This window comes from Salvelinus namaycush, chromosome 7 (assembly GCF_016432855.1).
Source record: "Salvelinus namaycush isolate Seneca chromosome 7, SaNama_1.0, whole genome shotgun sequence".
Classification (NCBI taxonomy): Eukaryota; Metazoa; Chordata; class Actinopteri; order Salmoniformes; family Salmonidae; genus Salvelinus; species Salvelinus namaycush.
Window position 1 is genome coordinate 39694590 of NC_052313.1, and position 14235 is coordinate 39708824.

Genomic DNA, 14235 nt, shown 5'->3' on the forward strand with positions numbered 1-14235 from the left:
TGCTAGATTAGGGTTGGAGAGAGAACCTACAGGAAGGTAGCTCTCCAGGAATAGGGTTGGAGAGCCCTGCACTAGTTCTAAGCTAAGAATTGTCTTGCTGAGATTTTGGGTAATGTGATGCTGTATAGTAAAAAGATGGTTATCAATCTGGTCTTGTTATTACACCATAGAAGTTCAAACATTTGTGATTAGATTGCGATCATAGAAGGGCTTATATAGAGCCTCAATGTCTATCGATTTTAGGCCCTCCGATGAGACTCCAATCGTCCAACATGTCAGTGGTAATGGTGGGGAGATGTACACTGTTAACATCTGGCTTGGTACCAGGATGGACACACACACACACACACACACACACACACAAACACACACACACACACAACCTTTTACTTGGTAGGTTTCTGGGAGTGTTGCAGGCGGGAGATGGCGAGGTCACAGGACAGGGCTGTTGTTATTGGACCTCTTATCACACACGTACACAGATATGCATGCACACAGATGCTCACAGTACACACACAACAAATTACAGGAAAGGGCCATTGATATCAAATTGGTAGTTACGATCTTGTCTCATTGCTGGAACTCCCCAACGAACTTGAAGGTCGAGAGTCATGCATCTTAACGGCTTCTTAACACACTGCTCGCTTAACCCGGAAGCCAGCCACACCAATGTGTCGGAAGAAACACCGTCCAACTGAAAACCGAAGTCAACTTGCAGGCGACGGCCCGCCATAAGGAGTCGTTAGAGCACGATGAGACAAGGGAATCCCCCCCTGCCAAACCCTCCACTAACCTCCACTGGGCCATTGTGCGTCGTCCCATGTGGCTCCCGGTCTGTAGTGGCGCCTCAGCACTGCGGTACGGTGCTTTAGTCCGCTGCGCCACTCGGGAGGCCCTACACACACACAGACTTGCAAGTGTACACACACACAAATGCTCACACACTTACACACTAACCACACTCGCACGTACTCTCACTTACACTCACCACACACACACACTCCATCACGTACTCTCTCGCTCCCAAGCTTGTTCTGATACAGTGGGGGGGAACCTCAATGGAGAAGGTTTGAGACATAGCCTTGTGCTCTCTCTGACTACTCACTGGGTTGAAGGCTTTAGCCAGGACATTCTTGAACCATTTGACTGAATCAAAATTCCAAGACACATTTACATCGGAATTCAACATCCAGCCAAGTGTAGCCTTAAGTGCTGAGTGCAGTTGGAGCAGAAGCGGAGGGTAAGACACTTAAACGCTCCCAGATTTTCCACCAAACACAGGCTCGGTTCACTCTGGCCTGATGATTGAATGTGAACTATGACTTAATTAGCTGGAATACGGCGAAGCTCCATCTGCATCCCCAATGGCACCCTATTCTCTATATAGGGCACTACTTTTGACCAGGAGTGCACTATATAGGGAACCGGGTACCATTTGGGAAATATCCAATCTAATTGTAGATCACAAATGTTGTTTTACTCTGATGGCTGTATTTCAAACTGGAAAATTAAAAACGTATGATTCCAATTCCCCTCTGATCGAAAGTGTGTGCAACACTGTAGCGGGACAAATGTATTTTGAGAAGCGGAATTATTTTCGTGGCCGTTAGGGTTTTTATGCATGTACCGTATTATTTTTGGACGGCCAGATCCTTTGTTTGCGTAGGCAGGACTTCCACAATCCGTTTTGTTAGTTGGACTCACCGCTCAACAAGGCTATTCTGAAATCAAAACACTGACAGTGCCAATATTAACTGGATTATTGTCTTTGTTGCCCTCTCTTTTTCTCGTTATTTTTGCTCTTTCTTTCTACCGTACTTAGTTTCTTTATTTCTCTCTTTTCTTTATTTCTCTCTTTCCCTCTTTTTTTGTTCCCTTTTCCTTTATTTAATTTCATTCTTTCTCCCACTCTGAGAGGACAACAGTATGGTCTCTCTGCATTCAAAATCTAGTAGATACTTCCATCTCAGATTCTTCTTCCAAACAGCTTCTACCCCCCGAGCCATAAGACTCCTGAACAGCTAATCAAATGGCTACCCGGACTATTTGCATTGCCCCCCCCCCCCCCCCCCTTCTAAGCTGCTGCTACTCTCTGTTATTATCTATGCATAGTCACTTTAATAACTCTACCTACATGTACATATTACCTCAATTACCTCGACTAACCGGTGCCCCCGCACATTGACTCTGTACCGGTACCCCCTGTATATAGGTCCGCTATTGTTATTTACTTCTGCTCTTTAATTATTTGTTGTTATCTCTTACTACTTTTTTGGGGGGGAGGGTATTTTCTTAAAACTGCATTGTTGGTTAAGGGCTTGTAAGTAAGCATTTCACTGTAAGGTCTACACCTGTTGTATTCGACGCATGTGACAAATACAATTTGATTTTATCTCAACTGCACTCCCCTCGCCATCCACACACTCCTACACACTTCATATTCATATCCCCCCCAACCATAAAGACAGTCTTCGATGCGAGATGACTGGTTGTCCCTTCAGTACCTACAACAGTAGAGATTGAAGTGTCCTTGCTGAGCGAACCGCCTGAGGGAGTTTTGGCATTGACCGGCCTTTTGATGATCAGCCACGTTACACGTCAGCCACGTGAGACTCCTCACCGTGTGCATACATATACAGTACACTCTCTCATAGGCTCTTATGAAAGATGTGTACAGTATGTTCAGTACAGAGACTGGTGTGGCAGCTTTTTCAACGTGCTGGCGAAGCCTAAAATCGACTATATATCCTCATGGGTATGTGTGGAAGATGTCTGCATTTACTGTATGATGAGGTGTCTCAATGGTCCTGTCAACACGAGCCTGCCTGTTTTGAGGTCCTCTTCCTGACTGTGGCCGACTGACCGGGCCCGAATACCCAACCCATAATTGTATTCTTAATAGTAGGCTGATTGGGTATGCGAAAATAGCTAGTTTTATAGTATGTGACATTTAGAACATTTTGTGCGCTTTAAATGCCAAGATGTCATACTCATTTCAGCTTTTCATCTTGTACAAATTTGCTGCATGCTATTAAGGAAAGATATTTCCTTGTGTGTTTTGCCAGCAGCTGATAATGAGCTGATAATCAGATAAGGGCAATTCCACATTAACAAAGATTTGTCACTTTAAAATGTATGTCAAACAAAAACCGATCATTGCAAAGTTAAACAAACCTTACAACTCTACTTTGAACAATTTCCCCCCCCCCCATAAAATAAAAATGTCTTGAAGAACAGTGCAGATGGACAGTTTGTGCTGTTTGTGCCGTCATTCTGTTACCAAACTTTGCACTGTTCTTCAAGTAAATGTGTTTTTGTAATACTTTCAGTGAAAATTGATAAAAGTCATTCTCGTGCATAGAGTTGTATGGTTAAACTTTGCAATCATCGGTTTTAGTTTGGCTTTTAAAGTAAAAAATGTGAGTCTCGGTATCATTCTGTTACCAAGGAATTGCCCATAAGGAGAGTCATTGTGCCAAAAGGAATGAATGGCGCCAACCTCACAATTGCGCATCAGTGAATGCATTCTCAGTATGGGTGAGCCTAGTATGTTATTTGCTGCTTACTGCATCATTTTTTGTTTGTAGGTTGTATTTACTCTTCTGCCTGATCACAGCTCCAATAACAGGCACTTTCCTGTGACCTGTATGTGTGCGTATCCTTTTACATTTGTGCGCCCGGTCTTTCTATCCCATACTGCTTCCTCTCGCTCCGTCACCCTCCCCACCTCTTCTGCCCGTCACTCCAGCTCAGAATGGCTGTCACTAAGGCCCTCAGTGTGACAGACAGACAGGACACGACCGTCCCCGCTACTACTGCCAAATTGGGGACATGAAAGCCAGCATGCTGATCCGCTGTTTACAAATCCCCTTCCGCTTGCTTCGATCCTCTTCCCTCTCTTTCTCTCCCTCTTCCCGGGGACGGATGAAATCCGACAGGGAACCAAGCCAATTAGCGGGGCCAGTTCCGGACCGAAATTCTCTCATTTCCATCAAAAAGCCCAGTATGTGGTTATGTTGTCCTAAAGGATGGGGCGGCAGGGTAGCCTAGTGGTTAGAGCGTTGGGCTAGTAACCGAAAGGTTGCAAGTTCAAATCCCTGAGCTGACAAGGTACAAATCTGTCGTTCTGCCCCTGAACAAGGCAGTTAACCCACTGTTCCTAGGCCGTCATTGAAAATAAGAGTTTGTTCTTAACTGACTTGCCTAGTTAAATAAAGGTTAAAAATGTAAGTCGCTCTGGATAAGAGCGTCTGCTAAATGACTTAAATGTAAATGTAAATGGATGGGCCCCATAGATGGACAACACCCTCCTCAGACCTACTGTAAATCCCCCATAGATGGCCTGCATCCCGATTTGCCACCCTTCTCCCGAAGTGTACACTTGCACTTTTTCCATCATGGATTTAGCCAATGTTTACACCAATCCAATGCTTTCAAATCCATGACGGGGAGTGTGCAAGTGCACGCTTTGGGTGAATTGAGACTTATGCATAGTTCTTGTAAGTGGACTAGAGTGATGCTGGAGTTGTAAGACGTGTTTAGATGTGTTTACGTGTCGGTGACATTAAGCTGTGACGAGCTGAAGCTGGGATGTTTTTATTAACCGTAATGTTGTTAGCTAAGTTTGTCATGGTTTGTCACGTTATGGTTTACCTTTTTGACGCTTTGAAGGCTGGTGGCTTTTTGTCCTCACAGGAGGGGATTTGTTGACCTTAGGTTTTCACCTCGAAAACATGTCAGAGTGTCTTGGAGAATGTTTGTTTGTGTGTTTTTTGTGTCTGTTTGCAGGTTGTGTTCACTCCCAAGTTTGTCTCACCACTCATCCTGTGGGGAAATTACTTACTTACAACTATAATCTTTGAGTAGTCAGGGCAGTAGTTTTCATTTCGTTTTTTTTTTCTTTTTCGTTTTCTGGAATGTTGATTTAAAAACCTGTCCAATGTCCATCAGCAACCACCACCAAATTGCCTCCTCCCTGAAAATGTTTGTAATTCTGAGGCACGGTGCATCCTATATCCTATATTTCTCGCATGGCGCAATTCTAATTTATGTCTTTCCTATGGACGTCAACAGCGGGTCACGCTATCGAGGTACGCAGCCCGAGAAAAACAAATTATATATATATTTTTTTGCTCTATGTTGGACTGCTTCCTGAAATGATTTGGTAATTTACTTGTTGCTGTGGTGACCTGTCAATCAAGCATTAGATGGATTTTGGAAGAAGAAAAAACGGCCAAAGAAAGGGAAAATCCCCATGCATATATATCGGCTACTAAACCGTCAACATGGCAGGCAGGCGTCTTCTTTCCTGTATAGCATAGCTCCCTTAGTACTAGAGGTCGACCGATTATGATTTGTCAACGCCGATACCGATTATTGGAGGATCAAAAAAAGCCGATACCGATTAATCGGCCGATTTAAAAATAAAAAAAATACATTTATTTGTAATAACGACAATTACAACAATACTAAATGAACACTTATTTTAACTTAATATAATACATCAATAAAATCTATTTAGCCTCAAATAAATAATGAAACATGTTCAATTTGGTTTAAATAATGCAAAAACAAAGTGTTGGAGAAGAAAGTAAAAGTGCAATATGTGCCATGTAAGAAAGCTAACGTTTAAGTTCCTTGCTCAGAACATGAGAACATATGAAAGCTGGTGGTTCCTTTTAACATGAGTCTTCAATATTCCCAGGTAAGAAGTTTTAGGTTGTAGGAATTATAAGACTATTTCTCTCTCTACAATTTGTATTTCATATACCTTTGACTATTGGATGTTCTTATAGGCACTTTAGTATTGCCAGTGTAACAGTATAGCTTCCGTCCCTCTCCTCGCTCCTACCTGGGCTCGAACCAGGAACACATCGACAACAGCCACCCTCGAAGCAGCGTTACCCATGCAGAGCAAGGGGAACAACTACTCCAAGTCTCAGAGCGAGTGACGTTTGAAACGCTATTAGCGCACACCCCGCTAACTAGCTAGCCATTTCACATCGGTTACACCAGCCTAATCTCGGGAGTTCATAGGCTTGAAGTCATAAACAGCGCAATGCTTGAAGCATTGCAAAGAGCTGCTGGCAAAATGCACGAAAGTGCTGTTTGAATGAATGCTTACGAGCCTGCTGCTGCCTACCATCGCTCAGTCAGACTGCTCTATCAAATCATAGACTTAATTATAACATAGGCCATTAATATGGTCGAATCCGGAAACTATCATCTCGAAAAACAAAACGTTTATTCTTTCAGTGAAATACGGAATAGTTCCGTATTTTATCTAAAGGGTGGCATCCCTAAGTCTAAATATTCCTGTTACATTGGACAACCTTCAATGTTATGTCATAATTACGTAAAATTCGGGCAAATTAGTTCGCAACGAGCCAGGCGGCCCAAACTGTTGCATATACCCTGACTCTGCGTGCAATGAACGCAAGAGAAGTGACACAATTTCACCTGGTTAATATTGCCTGCTAACCTGGATTTCTTTTAGCTAAATATGCAGGTTTAAAAATATGTACTTCTGTGTATTGATTTTAAGAAAGGCATTGATGTTTATGGTTAGGTACAGTCGTGCAACGATTGTGCTTTTTTCGCAAATGCGCTTTTGTTAAATCATCCCCCGTTTGGCGAAGTTGGCTGTCTTTGTTAGGAAGAAATAGTCTTCACACAGTTCGCAACGAGCCAGGCGGCCCAAACTGCTGCATATACCCTGACTCTGTTGCAAGAGAAGTGACACAATTCCCTAGTTAAAAGAAATTCATGTTAGCAGGCAATATTAACTAAATATGCAGGTTTAAAAATATATACTTGTGTATTGATTTTAAGAAAGGCATTGATGTTTATGGTTAGGTACACGTTGGAGCAACGACAGTCCTGTTTCGCGAATGCGCACCGCATCGATTATATGCAACGCAGGACACGCTAGATAAACTAGTAATATCATCAACCATGTGTAGTTAACTGGTGATTATGATTGATTGATTGATTGTTTTTTATAAGATAAGTTTAATGCTAGCTAGCAACTTACCTTGGCTTCTTACTGCATTTGCGTAACAGGCAGGCTCCTCGTGGAGTGCAATGTAAAGCAGGTGGTTAGAGCGTTGGACTAGTTCACCGTAAGGTTGCAAGATTGAATCCCCGAGCTGACAAGGTAAAAATCTGTCGTTCTGCCCCTGAACAAGGCAATTAACCCACCGTTTCTAGGCCGTCATTGAAAATAAGAATGTGTTCTTAACTGACTTGCCTAGTTAAATAAAGGCTGTAAAAAAATAAAAAAAATAAAAAGAAAAGAATCGGCCAAATCGGTGTCCAAAAATACCGATTTCCGATTGTTATGAAAACTTGAAATCGGCCCTAATTAATCAGCCGTTCCGATTAATCGGTTGACCTCTACTTAGTACAACACCATTGATCTATATCAAGAGGTTTGGACCTCTTGGTGTAATGGCTTGGGCTTTGGCGTGACAAACAAAGGGCAGTGGGTTCAAGTCCTTGTATTGCTAATCCCGGATTCAGTGCAATATATTGGCATGTACGATGATGGATAACAAGACAACCTCTATTAAGGTAAATTGCTTCAGGATACGTATATATGGACGTCTGGATATTCCAGACATATGTATATGGCTAGACGAAAACACCAGTCAACCTCAGACGACGGATGCTCATCATCGACCAATGAAAGCAGCTCATTGAGCCATCGGCGAGTTGTCTCCTGGTCATCTGATCTCCAGCACTTCAGGTCCTTCACTTAACTGGCTGAGTTCGACGTTGCAGTCGAGACTGACTGATCTACGAATCTCCCTGCATCATAAATAACTACTCAAAATTATTTGTAGATCAGTCACAATTCAGCCATGATGCATCACAGTTTTGATACTCGTGATCATGGCCTCTGTCTTCATGGAGGCTGATCCACCAATGAAAGAAGCTCATTAAGACCTCTTCAACCAATGTAAGAAGTCCATTGAGCTATCAGGAAGTTGTCTCCTGGTCATCTGATCCACAGCACTTCAGGTCCTTCACTCTGTCTTCATCCAGCAACATGGAGGCTCATCGACCAATGAAAAAAGCCCATTGAGCCATCAGGAAGTTGTCTCCTTCTACTGGTCATCTGATCTCATTGCTTTGGGTCATTCACTCTGTCTTTATCCAGAAACAAAATACGCCGGGAAGCGATTACACCTCTTCCCATTGCCGCCGTCCCGTCGTCAAGCTCAATGTGATCGATAGGTGTCTGCCGGCCGTCTGTCCGTCTTAGGCTGTCTGTGTGTGTGTGTGTGTGTGACATACCATCCCTCACAGGAAAAGATTAAGTGGCTCTTATGAGGTCTAAGGAGAAGGGCAGGAGTGGTCACAGCACGTTAACCTCTAACCCTGCCCTTTTCATGGAGTAGGAATGCTGTCTGTAGGGGGGAGTTGGGGATTTAGAGGGTCACACTTCTTTCTTATTCTCTCGTTTTCCTCCTTGGACTGTATTGAAATCAAAGTGCAGTGCAATTATTGGCTGGCCAATGGTGCGGCTGCCTTTTTCCTCTCTCTCTCTCTCGCTCTCTTTTCCTTTTCTCTGTCACGTACGTCCTCTCTTTCCCCCCTCTGTCTTTCATTACAACTGCTCACTACTTGTTAGGGTCTTTGTCATTGTTCTGGTGTGTCTGAATCCTCAACACCTTTAGTAGTCTGGATGGAGTAGTTCTACTGGGACCTTTGATCCGTCACTCTCACCCTACGGTATCTCTTCATCACGGGTTCTGTGTGCTGTCCTGGACTCGCGGCTGGAATAGTGACTGGCTCAAACAGTGCTTGGAGAAACACACATACACAAACACACATGAGCACATATACACACATAAACGCATACGCACACACAAACAAACACAAATAATCACTCACTTGCACGCACACACACACGCCAAAGATCACTCTCTCCCTCCACAAATGAGTGTGAAAAATAAGACGTGTAACTGACTTGTTAAATATTCATTTGTTTTTGACAGAAATGGGGGAAAATGGAGACAAGACAAATTGCCTGGAGCTAGCGCTTTGTGCATGAATCGTTAAAATATGCCAGAAGTCAGAAACGCAAACAATTAAAATAAAGCCCATATTTCACGTGCCGCCCTTGGGTGACAGATGCATCTCTCACTCTGTGGCTGTCAGAGAGGGAGTGCCCCCCTCCCTCTCTCCTCTCATTCCTCTCTCGGCTAAGCAGTCTGATTGACGCAGCATTACACCCGGGACTGGCCAGACACTGTTTAAAGATGCACACTCACACGCACCTTTCACTTTTCTCACACAGACACACCATACACCTTTCACTTCACACATACACACTCTTCCCTCGTTAATGAAGACACTCCTGAGAACATTATATCTATCACACCAGTCCGACCTCACACCCTGAAAACATATTTTTCTCTCCGTCTTGTCGCTTACCCACTTTAAGTCTCTCGGTCTCTCTCTCTCTCAACTCACTCTGCTTACTCCCTACTTTCTCCTCGGTTCTTCTACCATTCCCCATTCTGCCTCTCTATATTGGTAATCATATTTTGTGTTGTGTTCATTTCGTAGACTTTGCGTTGGAGGTTCCTGTATATCTTGATTTGGTCTGTGCGTGCTGCTGGATTTCCATGCACCTGGGACGTCAATGCAACTGGACGTGTGCGGGTGCACGCAGTGTGTGTGCTTGCATGCGCAATGCATCCAACGAGAAACTGATAATTCAATAACACCACCATACATTTTGGGCCTACAGCTGAACTAAACGGTATTTCACTCAAAGCTCGCTTCAACACCGTCTTTATTGCGATGATCCGAATTGGCTCGAAGGCAGTGGCGGTTCTAACGGCAATAGATTCATCTGGGAGGGTGGTTTTGATCTATTTGGTCGTATAACTCGTAATACGAAGCGTTAATGGGAGGTGATTTAGCCCAAATTGCCGCCGCCTGCTGCAGTATGCATATGGAGGAAATAAGATAAATAGATTTAATTATGCCCAGTGGGAATAACGAGAGACGAGAGACTCTGTTTTAATTATTGAAGAGGGGCGTAGCTTTCTGCTGCCAGGAAGGAACTGGGATTAGTTTATCATGCTGTCAATCAAGGGAAGAGGAAGGTAGAGAGGGATATAGTGAGGAAGAGTGTGGAGGGTGGCAGAGTTCTGTGTGCGTGTCTTCTAGCTTCTTAACTGTCCTCTGCGTGATGTACACTACTGCAGTATTCCAGTGTTCTGTACCAGAAAACACCAAAGAGCCCCTGTTACATCACACCTCTTTATGTACAATTGAAGTCGGAGGTTTACATACACTTAGGTTGGAGTCATTAAAACTCGTTTTTCAACCACTCCGCAAATTTCTTATTAACAAACTATAGTTTTGGCAAGTCGGTTAGGACAACAACTTTGGGCATGACACAAGTCATTTTCCCAACAATTGTTTACAGACAGATTATTTCACTTAAAATTCACTGTATCACAATTCCAGTGCGTCAGAAGTTTACATACACTAAGTTGACTGTGCCTGTAAACAGCTTGGAAAATTCCAGAAAATGATGTCATGGCTTTAGACATCATTTGAGTCAATTGGAGGTGTACCTGTGGATGTATTTCAAGGCCTACCTTCAAACTCAGTGCCTCTTTGCTTGACATCATGGGAAAATCAAAAGAAATCAGCCAAGACTGGTCTGGTTCATCCTTGGGAGCAATTTCCAAATGCTTGACGGTACCACGTTCATCTGTACAGACACTAGTACTGTCACGATCGTCAAAGGGAGAGAGAGAGGACCAAGGCGCAGCGCGTGAAAAATACATCTTCTCTTTATTATAAGAAGGACAACGAAACAAAACAACAAACAGACGACCGTGAAGCTATAAATCCAGATAGTGCTGACACAAACACTACACATAGACAATTACCCACCAAAAAAGCTAAAGCCTATGGTTGCCTTAAATATGGCTCCCAATCAGAGACAACCATAACCAGCTGTCTCTAATTGAGACCCAATTCAGGCAACCATAGACTTTCCTAGACACCTACACTGAACACTAAACCATCCACTCTACTAAACCCCCTAAACCATACAACACCCTAGACAATACAAAAACACACAAACTTCCCCATGTCACACCCTGACCTAACTAAAATAATAATGAAAACAAAGATAACTAAGGCCAGGGTGTGACAAGTACGCAAGTATAAACAACACCATGGGACCACGCAGCCGTCATACCGCTCAGGAAGGAGACGCGTTCTGTCTCCTGGAGATGAACGTACTTTAATGCAAAGAGTGCAAATCAATCCCAAAACAAGCAAAGGACCTTGTGAAGATGCTGGAGGAAACAGGTACAAAAGTATCTATATCCACAGTAAAACGAGTCTTATATCGACATAACCTGCAAGGTTATCGATATAGTTTTTGGAGAAATGTCCTCTGGTCTGATGAAACAAAAATAGAACTGTTTGGCCATAATGACCATCGTTATGTTTGGAGGAAAAAGGGGGAGGCTTGCAAGCCGAAGAACACCATCCCAACCGTGAAGCACGGGGGTGGCAGCATCATGCTTTGCTGCAGGAGGGACTGGTGCACTTCACAAAATAGATGGCACCATGAAGGAGGAAAATTATGTGGATATATTAAAGCAACATCTCAAGACATCAGTCAGGAAATGAAAGCTTGGTCTCAAATGGGTCTTCCAAATGGACAATGACCCCCAAGCATACTTCCAAAGATGTGGAAAAATGGCTTAAGGACAACAAGGTCAAGGTATTTGAGTGCCCATCACAAAGCCCTGACCTCAGTCCTATAGAAAATTAGTGGGCAGAACTGAAAAGCGTGTGCGAGCAAGGAGGCCTACAAACCTGACTCAGTTACACCAGCTCTGTCAGGAGGAATGGGCCAAAATTCACCCAACTTATTGTGGGAAACTTGTGTAAGGCTTCCCAAAACATTTGACCCAATTTAAACAATTTAAAGGCAATGCTACCAAATGCTAATTGAGTGCATGTAAACTTCTGACCCACTGGGAATGTGATGAAAGAAATAAAAGCTGAAATAAATAATTCTCGCTAGTATTATTCTGACATTTCACATTCTTGAAATAAAGTGGTGATCCTTACTGACCTAAATCAGGGAATATTTTTCTAGGATTAAATGTCAGGAATTGTGAAAAACTGAGTTTAAATGTATTTGGCTAAGGTGTATGTTAACTTCCGACTTCAACTGTAGTTGTTAATTGAACTTATCCCTACTTGTCTCTCCGGCTTCCAAAACTTCCAACTCCACCGAGGTACCGGTAGAAAATACACACAGCAATCTAATTACCGTGATAACATTTATAGGCTGTGAGATTAAGTGTTCTCTCTCTATCTCTCTCGCCGCCTCTGGAAGCCTCACTGTTCTCTCTATATATTTCTAAGCTCCAACCGTACCATACTTTCATGGGAGCTTTGGCTTATCCCTCCCTCCCTCTCTCATTCTCATTTTCTCTCTCATCCTCTCGTTCATTCTCCATGTGCTCTCTCACTCTCTCTCTCTCTCTCATTGTAGTTCTCGCTCTTTCTCTCCCAGCTTGTTATTTTGGTACTCAAAGGCAGATGCATATTTAGCTGGCATTATGGGCGATCAACTCCTTGTCCTGTGGAATGTGTAGGAATGAGTGTATCATCTGTGTGTGTGTGTGTGTGTGTGTGTGTGTGTGTGTGTGTGTGTGTGTGTGTGTGTGTGTGTGTGTGTGTGTGTGTGTGTGTGTGTGTGTGGTGCTTCAGCTGGCCTAAGAGGTCAGGCCTACCCACCTGGAACAATGTCAGAGGTTTTGTGTGCGTGCGCGTGCAACTGGAAGTGTGCGGGTGCCCGCAGTGTGCGCCTATTGCATATATAACACCAGACGCACCATCTCAGCTATTAGCCTCATTCATTTCCATCATAAAAGACAGACGCCATCAATGAACTCCCCTGACAGACCGACAGACAGACTGTAAACTGTCTCCTGACACATCACTCTTGCCGACTGAACGCCTGCTTGGACTGAATGCCTGTTTAGCTACTCGATAGTGCTCACCAGTAACCAGCGTCCCACTGGCTCCGTCCACCAGCTCTGAAGGAAGCCTGTTTATTCACCACTCCCTGCTCTCTGCTTGTTGTCACACTGTAAAAAAATAAAAGCAGCTTCATTTCCTGAGCTGCCAACCACGGAGATGATAATGGAGGAAATGAGTCTAGCACACATAGGTAAAAGCTGTTATATAGTGTAGCTAGCACACATACTGGTTAATAGGCCACAGTATGTTTCTTCTCTTACTCTCTCTATTTCCCTCCCTCTCTCTCTCACTCTCTCTGCCTCCGTCTCTGTTTCTCCCTCTTTTTACCCTCCTTCCCGCCCTCCCTCCCTCCCTAGGGAGCCAATTCCACAGGTCGCAGGGCAGTTACATCACCCGGGCTGTCTGTGATCTCACTGTGTTTTGAACCTCATTAGAAAGAAGACACAATCCTTTTATTTTACTCTTCCCCCCCGTCCTTCTCTCACCCACTTCCTCAGAATGTCATGTAATGAGCACGGAGAAGCTTCTGGAAGACGTGATTAAGATGATGAGTAAAGGCGCCTTTCAAAAAAAGCATATTTTCACTGGTACTCAACCGGACAGTCTTTTGTCTTGTCATACTTGGACATTTTGGGGATATTGGTTCTAGTTTTTTCATTTCCGCTCAGGAGGAGTGTCACCGTCGCAGACCCAGGATACATTCTGGTGACTCTGGCACACCGGCAAAGGCAGACTAATGATGACAGTGCTATGCTAATAATGGTTCCGTTTGGCCCCTTGTGACAGTAGGACCACATTAAACCGTGACACCAATGACCCAGTAACCCGGAGCATCCATCTTACACCATTATGTGAAAGTAATGCAGCCAGTGCTATGATGTAGGTGTAGTGTGTTTTAAATTAGATCTCCCACTCTTTGTGCGGCTGTGGGTGGCTCCCAATGAGCTTTCCCACACAGAGTGGCGGCCATCTTCCTGTGTTTCTCTAGCTTGTGGGACTGTCAGGTATCTCAGCATCAAATGGGAACAGGAAATGACAATGAGAAATTACATCTGTATTTCTGAATAAACATGATTTGATATAAGGACTAATTTACACAGCTAGATAGAATCCAGCTCCGAAGAGTCTCGCTCGATACATTTTTGTTGTTGTCTTAAAACAAATCTGACTTCAAATCTGACCACCAATTCAGAT

General features: G+C 43.7%; 1 pseudogene; it reads left to right on the plus strand.

The window, feature by feature from the left end:
* Positions 1-14235, plus strand: part of LOC120050716 — a 75772-nt pseudogene that overhangs the window by 54228 nt on the left and 7309 nt on the right.